Source organism: Rhinolophus ferrumequinum, chromosome X, assembly GCF_004115265.2.
Source record: "Rhinolophus ferrumequinum isolate MPI-CBG mRhiFer1 chromosome X, mRhiFer1_v1.p, whole genome shotgun sequence".
NCBI lineage: Eukaryota > Metazoa > Chordata > Mammalia > Chiroptera > Rhinolophidae > Rhinolophus > Rhinolophus ferrumequinum.
The window spans coordinates 43,702,756-43,715,495 of NC_046284.1; the positions used below are offsets into that span (position 1 = coordinate 43,702,756).

Consider the following 12,740-nt stretch of genomic DNA (forward strand, 5'->3'; position numbering starts at 1 on the left):
GAGAAAAGACTGAGGGAAGAAGGCTGAAAACGGTGGTTTAAGCCTTCACTGCTGAGCAGAGAACGGAAGCCTTAGGCACTGAGACTAGCCGCCCCCTCCCAACACTCCCAGAGTGTGCCCTGCCCCCACCTGCCCAGTGCTAGAAGCCTAACAGTAGCAGTGTCCCATCAGAAGAACAAAATATTTGCGGTTCTGAGGCCTATGATCCGCAGACATAGATTCACAGCCTAACTAGTTCTGGCAAAGGAGAGGGAGCTGTGGAAGTAGGACTGGCTGTGGTGGTGGTCACCACAATTGCTCTGGGCTATCTCTATCAACTCACTCCACCCCTGTCCTGACCTATCTGGGCGGATCCCTGCAGGAATAAACAGAACTGCTGAAACACACAGACTCTGAATCTGGTGCAGGAAGAGCTTTGGAACTTCAAAAGCTCTCCACATACCCACACGGACATAGTGCCCTATCAGCCAGGCGAACTCTTAACAGTGGAGAAGCCCACGTTCCAGGGAATCACCCCATTGTGTGAGAAGCTGGAATAGTGCAGAGAAAAGAGCACTACATTGTGAAAGAGAAAAAAGGGCTGAAGTCAGAGAGAAAATAAAACATTCTACCAACAAGTACTGGAAAACAAAAGAAAGACCTCTTCCTATCAACCTGTTGCAGAACCCACTCCTGTAGATGTCTAGGAAGAGAAATAATAAATCATTAATTGCCATGAATAACCAAGGGAACAAGACGGCTCAGAAAGAAATTGAAAACTCTCCAGTAAATGAACTTAAAGATAGGGAAATATGTCACTTAAATGGCAAAGAATTCGAGATTGCAGTTCTGAAAATCTCAACGAGATGCAAGAAAATACACAAAGGCATTTTAATGAACTCAGAAACACAATCACAGAACAACATGAGCATTTTCCCAAACAAATTGAAATTTTAAAAAAAAGAACCAAATAGAATTTCTGGAGATTAAGAACTCAACAGAAGAAATTAAGAATGAAATAGCCAGCTTAGGTAGTAGAGTTGACCACATGGAAGAAAGAATCACTAACATCGAAGATAGAAAACTGTAAAATGAAACAGATGGAAGAAGAAAGAGACTTGAGACTTAAAAGAAATAAAAGAACTCTACAAGAACTTTCTGACTCCATCAGAAAGAGCAATATAAGAATAATGGGCATACCAGCAGGAGAAGAAAGAGAGAAGGGAACAGAGAGTATATTCAAACAAACAGTTAATGAGAACTTCCAAAACTTGTGGACAGAACTGGATCCTTGAATCCAAGAAGCAAATAGAACACCTAATTACCTCAACACCAACAGGCCTTCTACGAGGAATACTGTATTGAAGCTGTCTAAAATCAACGACAAATAAGGAATCCTCAAGGCAGCCAGGGAAAAGAAGACTGTAACCTACAAAGGAAAGCCCATTAGATTATCATCAGATTTTTCAGCAGAAACTGTACACGCCAGGAGGGAGTGGAACCAAATATTCAAACTATTGAAAGAGAGAAATTATGAGCCAAGAATAATGTATCCAGCAAAGATAACCTTTAGATATGAAGGAGGAATAAAGACCTTTCCAGACACACAGAAGCTGGGAGAATTTTCTAATACACGATCTGCACTACAAGAAGTACTAAAGGAGGCTATTTGACCATCATCAACAGGGACAAATTCTGGCAACCAAAACATTAAAAGGGGGAGAGTAAAGGCCTGAACCTGAATATTGGAATGGAGAAAGTAAGCATGCTGAAGAAAATGGAATACTCTAAATATCAAACTTTCTTTTACATAAACTTAAGGGCAAACACTCAAAACAAAATCCAGAACTGAAATATACACTGTAATAAAAGAAGAAACAGAGGGAAAAATCATAGAATACCACCACACAGAAATAATAGACAACAACAAAAAGGCAAAGAAACCATGGAGACACAATCTTACCAGAAAACTAAAGATAGAATGATAGGAAATCCTCACATATCAATAATCACCCTAAATGTAAATGGACTGAACTCACCAATAAAAAGGGACAGAGTAGCAGATTGGATCAAAAAACTAAACCCAACCATATGCTGTCTCCAAGAGACACATCTCAGCTACTAGGACAAGCATAGACTCAAAGTGAAAGAGTGGAAATTGACACTCCAAGCAAACGGTACCCAGAAAAAATCAGGTGTAGCCATAATGATATCAGATGAAACAGACTTAAGGGTGAAAAAGTTAACAAGAGACAAAGATGGACATTTCATAATAGTAAAGGGGACTATACAACAAGAAGACATAACAGTGATAAATATTTATGCCCCCAATCAGGGAGCACCGAAATATACCAAGTAACTGCTAACAGAACTAAAGGGAGAAATTGACCAAAACACAGTTATATTAGGGGAAATAAATACGTCATTGACAGCTATAGATAGATCATCCAAATAGAAAACAAATAATGAAATAGCAGCCCTAAATGACACTTTAGATGAAATGGACATAATTGACATTTATAGAGCACTTCATCCTAAAACATCAGACTATACATTTTTTTCTAGTGTACATGGAACATTCTCAAGGATAGACCATATATTGGGACATAAAACAAACTTCAGCAAATTTAAGAAGGTTGAAATCATACCAAGCATACTCTCTGATCACAAGACTCTGAAATTGGATATCAACTGCAAAAAGAAAGCAGGAAAAAACACAAATACATGGAGATTAAGCAACATACCTTTAAAGAACGACCGGGTCAAAGAAGAAATTAGAGGAGAGATCAAAAGATACATAGAAAGAAATGACAATGAAAATACATCCTACCAACATTTTTGGAATGCAGCAAAAGCAGTTTTAAAAGGGAAATTTATATCAATACAGGCCTATCTCAGGAACAAGAAAAACCCAAACAAAATACCGCACGTAACACCTTAAATAACTAGAAAAAGAAAAACAAATGAAACCTAAGGTCAGCAGAAGAAAGGAAATAACAAAAATCAGAGCAGAACTAAATGAAATAGAAAACAAAAAGACAATAGAAAAAATTAATGTGACAAAGAGATGGTTCTTTGAAAAGATTAACAAAAATGACAAACCATTGGCTAGGCTCACTAAGACAAAAACAGAGAAGACACTAATAAACAAAATCAGAAGTGAAAAAGGCGAAGTTATCCCAGATGCCATAGAAATACAAAGGATCATCCAAGAATACTATGAAGGACTATATGCCACCAAATTCAATAACCTAGAAGAAATGGACAAGTTCTTAGAAACATATAGCCTTCCTAGGCTGAACGATGAAGAACTGGAAAATCTAAACAAACTGATCACCAGTAAGGGAATTAAATTAGTCATCCAAAACCTTCCCAAAAACAAAAGTCCGGGACCAGATGGCTTCATTAGTGAATTCTACCAAACCTGCAAAGAGGATCTAATACCAATTCTGCTCAAATTCTTCCAAAAAACTGAAGAAGAGACAGTACTCCCTAACGCATTTTATGAGGCCAACATTACTCTGATACCAAAACCTGTCAGGGACAAGGCAATAAAAAAGAACTGCAGACCGATATCTCTGATGAATACAGATGCAAAATACTAAACAAAATTCTAGCAAATCGAATGCAACAATGCATTAAAAAGATTATTCATCACGACCAAACGGGATTCATCCCAGGAGCACTAGGATGGTTCAGCATATGCAAATCTATCAATGAGATACATCACATAAACAAAATAAAGGACAAAAAATCATATAATTATATCAACTGATGCAGAAAAAGCATTTGACAAGATACAGCATCCATTTGTGATTAAAACACTTAATAAAACAGATATAGAAGGAAAATACCTTAACATAATAAAGGCCATATATGACAAGCCCTCAGCTAATCTCATAATTAACAGTGAAAACCTGACGCCCTTTGCTCTACGTTCAGGAACACGACAGGGCTTTCCCGTATCACCTCTGCTTTTTAATATAGTATTGGAAGTCCTCGCCATAGCAATCAGGCAAGAGAAAGAAATAAAAGGCATCTAAACTGGGAATGAAGAAGTTAAGTTGTCACTCTTGGCAGATGACATGATGCTATATACAGAAAACTCTAAAGACTCCACCAAAAAGCTATTAGAAACAATTAATAAGTACAGCAATGTGGTTGGCTACAAAATCAACGTACAACAGTCCATTGCATTCCTTTGTAGTAACAATGAAATATCAGAAAAAGAAATACAAAAAAAAATTCCTTTTGCAATTGCATCAAAAAGAATAAAATACCTAGTAATAAACTTAACCAAGGATGTGAAAAACCTTTCTGCTGAAAACTACACGACATTTTTAAAAGAAATTGAAGAACACACAAAGAAATGAAAAAACATTCCGTGCTCATAAATTGGAAGAATCAACATAGTAAAAATGCCCATATTACCCAAAGCGATATACAGATTTATTGCAATCCCCATGAAAATCCCAATGGCATTTTTTAAAAGAAATAGAACAAAAAATCATCAGATTTGTTTGGAATCACAAAAGACCCCGAATAGCCAAAGCAATCTAAAGAAAAAAGAACATTACTGGAGGTATCACACTCCCTGACTTCAGCTTGTACTACAGGACAACAATAATCAAAACATCATAGTATGGGCAGAAAAACAGACACATAGACCAGTGAAATAGAATTGAGAACCCAAAAATAAACCCCCATAAATATGGAGAGGTAATTTTTTACAAAGAAGGAAAAAACACACAATGGAGAAACGACAGCCTCTTTAATAAATGGTGCTGGGATAATTAGAAATTGACATGCAAAAGAATGAAATTGGACTGCTATCTGTCACCATGTACCAAAATTCATTAAAAATGGATCAAAGACTTAAGCAAAAGACCTGACACAATAAACTGCATAGAAGAAAACATAGGTACTAAACTTATGGACCTTGGGTTCAAAGAGCGTTTTATGAATTTGACCCCAAAGGCAAAGGATTAAAATCTAAAATAAATGAATGGGACTATATCAAACTTAAAAGCTTCTGCACAGCAAAAGAAACCATCAACAAAATAAAGAGGCAACCAACTGAATGGGGAAGATTTTTGCAAACAGTGCCTCCGATAATGGGCTAATATCCAAAATATACAAGGAACTCATGAAACTCAAGAACAACAACAAAAAAACAACCCAATTGAAAAATGGGCAGAGGACCTGAAGAGCCATTTCTCCAAAGAGGACATACAAATGGCAAATAGACATATGAAAAAATGCTCAACATCACCAATCATCAGAGAAATGCAAATAAAAACCACAATGAGATATCACCTCACCCCAGTCAGAATGGCTATCATCAGCAAGACAAACAGTAACAAGTGTTGGAGAGGCTATGGAGAAAACGGAACCCTCATACACTGTTGGTGGGAATGCAGACTGGTGCAGCTGTTATGGAAGGCAGTGTGGAGGTTCCTCAAAAAATTACGAATAGAATTACCATATGACCCAGCAATCCCTCTCCTGGGTATCTACCAAAAAAATCTGAAAACATCTACACATAAAGACACGTGTGTTCCAATGTTCATTGCAGCTTTGTTTAAGGTGGCCAAGACATGGAAACAACCAAAATGTCCTTTGATAGATGAATGGATAAAAAAGTTGTGGTATATATCCACAATGGAATACTATTCGGCGGTAACAAAAGATGATATAGGAACTTTTGTGGCAACATGGATGGATCTTGAGAGTATAATGCTAAGCGAAATAAGTCGGACAGAAAAAGCAGAGAACCATATGATTTCACTGATATGTGGTATATAAACCAAAGACAACAAAAAGAATTTTGCATCTGTATTCATCAGAGATATTGGTCAGTAATTTTCTTTTTGGGGGTTTATCCTTACCAGGGTTTGGTATCAAGGTAATGTTGGCCCTATAAAATGAGTTAGGGAATATTGATCTTCTTCAATTTTTTGGAAGAGTTTGAGTAGGACAGGTATTAGATCCTCTTTGAATGTTTGGTAGAATTCACTAGTGAAGCCATCTGGTCCTGGACTTCTGTTTTTGGGAAGGTTTTGGATGACTGATTCAATTTCCTTACTTGTGATTGGTCTGTTTAGATTTTCCAGTTCTTCAATGGTTCAGACTAGGAAGGCTATATTTTTCTAAGACCTTGTCCATTTCTTCTAGATTATTGAATTTAGTGGCATATAGTCCTACACAGTATTCTTGGATGATCCTCTGTATTTCTGTGGCACCTGTGGTAACTTCCCCTCTTTCATTTCTGATTTTGTTTATTTGTGTCGTCTCTCTTTTTATCTTAGTGAGTCTAGGCAAGGGTGTGTCAATTTTATTAATCTTTTCAAAGAACCAGCTCTTTGTCACATTAATTTTTTTATTATCTTTTTGTTCTCTATTTCATTTAATTCTAGTCTGATTTTTATTATTTCCTTTCTTCTGCTGACCTTGGGTTTCATTTGTTCTTCTTTCTCTAGTTCTTTAAGGTGTAATGTGAGATTATATATCTGGGATTTTTCTTGTTTCTTGAGATAGGCCTGTGATGATATAAATTTCCCTCTTAAAACTGCTTTTGCTGCATTCCAAAAATGTTGGTAGGATGTATTTTCATTATCATTTGTTTCTATGTATCGTTTGATCTCTCCTCTAATTTCTTCTTTGACTTGGTCGTTCTTTAAAAGTATGTTGTTTAATCTCCATGTATTTGTGGTTTTTCCTGCTTTCTTTTTGCAGTTGATATCCAATTTAAAAACCTTGTGATCAGAGAATATGCTTGGTATGATTTCAGTCTTGTTAAATTTGCTAAGGTTAGTTTTATGTCCCAATATATGGTCTATCCTTGAGAATGTTCCATGAACACTAGAAAAAAATGTATAGTCTGATGTTTTAGGATGAAGTGCTCTATAAATGTCAATTATGTCCATTTCATCTAATGTGTCATTTAGGCCTTCTATTTCATTATTTGTTTGCTGTTTGGATGATCTTTCCATAGCTGTCAATTATGTATTTAGGTCCCCTAGTATAATTGTGTTGTGGTCAATTTCTCCCTTTAGTTCTGTTAGTAGTTGCATGTTATATTTTGGTGCTCCCTGATTGGTGGCATAAATATTAATGACTGTTATGTCTTCTTGTTATATAGTCCCCTTTACCATTATGAAATGTCCTTCTTTGTCTCTTGTTACCATTTTTATCCTGAAGTGTGTTTCATCTGATATCAATATGGATACACCAGCTTTTCTCTGTATACCATTTGCTTGGAGTGTCAATTTCCACCCTTTGACTGTGAGTCTATGATTGTTCTTGTAGCTGAGATGTGTCTGTTGGAGACAGCATATGGTTGGGTTTAGTTTATTGATCCAATCTGCTAATCTGTGCCTTTTTATTGGTGAGTTCAGTCCATTTACCTTTAGATTGATTATTGATATGCGAGGGTTTCCTCTCATTCTATCTTTAGTTTTCTCGTAAGATTGTGTCTCCATGGTTTCCTTGCCTTTTTGTCGTTGTGTATTATTTCTGTGTGGTGGTATTCTGTGATGTTTCCCTCTGTTTCTTCTTTTATTACAGTATGTATATCCGTTCTGGATTTTTCTTGAGTCGTTACCCTTAAGTTTACGTAAAAGAAAGTTTGATATTTAGAGTATTCCATTTTCTTCAGCATGCTTACTTTCTCCATTCCCATATTCCGATTCAGGCCTTTACTCTCCCCATTTTTATGTTTTGGTTGCCACAAATTGTCCCTATTCATGGTGGGCTAATAGCCTCCTTTAGTATTTCTTGTACTACAGTTCGAGTATTAGAAAATTCCCTCAGCTTCTGTATGTCTGGAAAGGTCTTTATTCCTCCTTCATATCTAAAGGATATCTTTGCTGGATACATTATTCTTGGCTCATAATTTCTCTCTTTCAATAGTTTGAATATTTGGTTCCACTCCCTCCTGACTTGTAAAGTTTCTGCTGAAAAATCTGATGATAATCTAATGGGCTTTCCCTTGTAGGTTACAGTCTTCTTTTCCCTGGCTGCCTTGAGAATTCTTTCTTTGTAGTTGATTTTTGACAGCTTCAATACAATGTTCCTTGGAGGAGGCCTGTTGGGGTTGAGGTAATTAAGTGTCCTGTTTGCTTCTTGGATTCAAGGATCCAGTTCTTTCCGCAAGTTTCTGAAGTTCTCATCTACTATTTGTTTGAATATACTCTCTGTTCTCTTCTGTCTTTCTTCTCCTTCTGATATGCTCATTATTCTTATATTGCTCTTTCTGATGGAGTCAGAAAGTTCTTACAGAGTTCTTTCATTTCTTTTAAGTCTCAAGTCTCTTTCTTCTTCCATCCGTGTCATTTCTAGATTTCTATCTTCAATGTCACTGATTCTTTCCTCAATCTGGTCAACTCTACTACCTAAGCTGGCTATTTCATTCTTAATTTCTACTATTGAGTTCTTAATCTCCAGAAATTTTATTTGGTTCTTTTTTAAATTTCAATCTCTTTTGTAAAATGTTCATGTTGTTCTTTGATTGTGTTTCTGAGTTCATTAAACTGTCTTTCTGTGTTTTCTTGCATCTCTTTGAGTTTTTTCAGAACTGTGATCTTGAACTCTCTGTCATTTAAGTCCCTTATTTCCATGTCTTTAAGTTCATTTTCTGGAGACTTTTCATTTTCTTTCTGAGTAGCCTTGTTATCCTGGTTATTCATAGCTATTAATGAATTGTTATTTGTCTTTCTAGGCTTCTACAGGAGTGGGTTCTGCAACAGTTTGCAGGTCTTTCTTTTGCTTTCCAGTAGATGTTTGTGGAATGTTTTATTTTCTCTGCCAATACAGCCTTTGATTTTTCTCATTCTGTAGTGTTATATTTCTTCTCCACTGCTCTGACTTCTCATACAGTGGGGGATTCCCTGAAAGTGGGCTTCTCCTCTGTAAGCAGGTTGCCTGGGTCTCAGGGCACTGCCTTATGGGCGGATGTGGAGAGCTTGTGAATTTCCAAAACTCTCCCTGCACCAGATTGACAGCCTTTGTGTTTCTGCGGGTCTGTTTACTCCTGCAGAGATCTTCCCAGATAGGTGGGGGCAAGAGCGGGTTGGGTTGTGAATGGTGGCTCTGAGCAATGGTGGTGACCGCAGCCTCCCCTGTCCTGCACCCAAGGCTCCTTCCCCTTTTCCGGAACTATTTGAGCCGAGAGTCCATGGTTTTGGGGCCACAGTTCTCAGAACTGCAAATATTCTGTGCTTTTTATCTGACACTGCTACTGCTCCACTTCTAGCACTGGGCAGGTGGGTGTTGGGTGAGTTCTGGGAGGGTGGGGGTATGGTGCCTATGCCTTCCATCTTCTGCTTGGCAGTGAGGGCTTAAACCACCATTCTCACCCTTCTTCCCTCCGTCTTTGCTCCGAGTTCTCTGCTGAGGTCTCTGTTCTGACCGTTTGGTACGGCCATGTTATATGCTGATCCCTCAGGCGGGACCGTGGTCCATAAGGGGACCATTAGCTGTGCGAATTCTTCCCTCTCCCATGGCTTCTGTAGCTCCAGAATGCAGGGAGCTTGGAGCTCCTAGCTCTAGTGTGTGTCCTGCTGCCTCACGCAGCCGACATCTCTGCACTTTCCCCTGCTCGCCCAATTTGCCCACCTTCAGATGATTTCAATTACACACCTATTAGTCTTGCCTGTCTGCTGTGCAGGGAGTCCTTTTTGGAATTTGTTTAATTTGTTGTAAATTCCAAAGGAGATTTCAAGAGGCTCACCTCATGCCACTGTTTCTATGACATATTTATAGTAACTTTTAAATAGATTCTTTGAGATTTTTCTTTGTAGATAGTCATATCATCTAATAAATAGAAACAGTCTTACTTTTTTTTTTATTCTCCAAGTATATGTGCCTTTTATTTATTTTTCTTACCTGATTTCACTGGCCAGTGGTGGAGCAGACATCCTTGAATAATTCACAATCTTAGGGGGAAAACATTGTCTTTTGCCATTAAGTATGATGTTAGGTGTAGGTGTTTTGTAGATGTCCTTTATCAGGTTGAGGAAGGCCCTTTTCTAGTTTCTTGAGAGTCTCTGTCAAGGATGGATATAGAATATTGTGTAATGTTTTTCCTGCATCTTTTACAATAATTACGTGCTTTTTCTCCTCCAGTTTGTAGATATAGTGAATTACATTGATTGAATTGTGAATGTTGAATTAGCCTTTCACTTTTACAATAAATCCCACTTGCTCATGAAGTATTATTTTTTATGTATTTTTTAATTTAATTTACTAATATTTTGTTGAGAATTTAATATATCTACATTCATGAGGGATATTGGTATGTAGATTTTTTCTTGTAAAATCTTTATCGGGTTTTAGTATCAATATAATGCTTACATCAAAGATTCATTTGTAAAGTACTGCATCCTCTTCATTTGTCTAAAATGTTTGGTAGACGGTTTGATAGAACTAACCAGTGAAGCTATCTGGCCCAGGAGTTTATTTTGCGAGAAACTTTTTAACTACAAATATAATTTCTCTAAAAGATATAGGACTAATCAGGTTATCTATCTCTTCTTTAGTAAGCTTTGATAATTGTGTCTTAAAGGAATTAATTCATTTCATCTAACTTGTTAAATTAACTTATGTAAAGTTATTCATAATATTCTCTTTTTTATCCTTTTAATATCTATAGGATTTTTGTTGTTATTAAAGTTTATTGGGGTGAGAACTGACTCTGGGTGGTGAACACACAATGGGATTTATAGATGATGAAATACAGAATTGTACACCTGAAATATATGTAACATTATTAACAATATCTATAGGATTTATAATGCAATCAGTGCTGTCTTTTGTCATTAATATTGGTAATTTGCATCTTCTCTCTTTTTTTATCTTTGTTAGCCTTGCTAGAAATTTATCAATTTTATTGATCTACTTACAGAACCAGGTTTTGGTCTCACTGATTGTTTCCCTATTGATTTTCTGTTTTCAATTTTTATTATTTTCTGTTTTTCATTAATCCTTCCTTCTGTTTGCTTTTGGTTGTTTTGTTTTACATTTTTTTTCTTTTTTTTCTTTTTTTTTCTTTTTTTTTAATTTTATTTTTTAAATTTATTGGGGTGACAATTGTTAGTAAAATTACATAGATTTCAGGTGTGCAATTCTGTATCACATCATCCATAAATTACATTGTGTGTTCACCACCCAGAGTCAGTTCCCCTTCCATCACCATATATTTGATACCCCTTACCCTCATGGTGTTGATTTGAGACTTTTATTCTTTTCTAATATAGATATTTAGTGATATAAATTTCCCTTCATGTATTTCTTCAGCCAAATTTTGGTAAGTTGTGTTTTCATTTTCATTTAATACAAAATACTTTTTAATTTCCCATTTCATTTTTTTCTTCAATCCCTGGGCTATTTATCTTACCAGCATATTAAAAGTGGTTGTTTTCTTGTGCTGGATTTGTGTGTAATGTTTCTTTAGTCTATATAGTTTTATGTTTTATTTTGTTCTTTTTGTGTGTTTGTATGTGTTTTCCAATTTTTTATATTGAGCATGGATTAATTTTCTAACTAGAAAATAATCAATTAATATAAAATAACATCCTACATTTTGTAGCACTTTATAACTTACAGAGAGCTTCATTTAACCCTTCAACATTTGTGAGAGAAACATATAATTCATATTTCACACATGCTGAAAAATGAGATTCATAGAGTTTAAATGACTTGCTCAATGCCATGCAGCTAGAGCAAGTGAGGATTCAAACTTAGAATTTCTGACTCCTAGTTCATCATTCAGAAGTAGGAAATAAAAATTGGAAAAGTAAATTGGAATTTATCTTGTGGGTAGTTGGAAAGAATCATGGGTCTTGGAAGCAGTAAGCAATTTAAGAATATTACCTCAGTATAGGATTTTTTGTTTGTTTCTTTGTTTGTTTATTAGTTTCACGTGTACAAAGCCTCAGTGTAATTTTTTTTTTAATTTATTGGATGACAATTGTTAGTAAAATTACATAGATTTCAGGTGTACAATTCTGTATTACATCATCTATAAATCCCATTGTCTGTTCACCACCCGGAGTCAGTTCTCCTTCCATCACCATATATTGGATTACCCTTACCCTGATCTCCCACCCCTCACCCCCCTTACCCTCGGATAACCACTAAACGATTGTCTCTGTCGATGAGTTCTTCTTTCCCATTTGTCTTGTTCTTTTGTTGTTTTTGGTTTATATACCACATATCAGTGAAATCATATGGTTCTCTGCTTTTTCTGTCTGACTTATTTCGCTTAGCATTATACTCTCAAGATCCATCCATTTTGTCACAAATGTTCCCTATATCATCTTTTCTTAATGCCGAATACTATTCCATTATGTATATATACCACAACTTCTTTATCCATTCATCTGTCGAAGGACATTTTGGTTGTTTCCATGTCTTGGCCACTGTAAACAAAGCTGCAATGAATACTGGAACACACGTTTCTTTATGTGTAGATGTTTTCAGATTTTTTGGGTAGATACCCAGGAGAGGGATTGCTGGGTCATATGGTAATTCTAGTCATAATTTTTTGAGGAACCTCCACACTGCCTTCCATAGTGGCTGCACCAGTCTGCATTCCCACCAACAGTGTATGAGGGGTCCTTTTTCTCCACAGCCTCTCCAACACTTGTTACTATTTGTCTTGTTGATGATAGCCATTCTGACTGGGGTGAGGTGATATCTCATTGTGGTTTTTATTTGCATTTCTCTGATGATTAGTGATGTTGAGCATTTTCTCATTTGTC

At 36.3% G+C, this 12,740-nt stretch overlaps 1 protein-coding gene across 12 annotated transcripts in view; it reads left to right on the forward strand.

Annotated features, from left to right (window-relative positions):
• Positions 1–12,740, forward strand: part of CHRDL1 (chordin like 1) — a 211,659-nt gene that overhangs the window by 44,193 nt on the left and 154,726 nt on the right. The gene's annotated exons all lie outside the window — the stretch shown is intronic.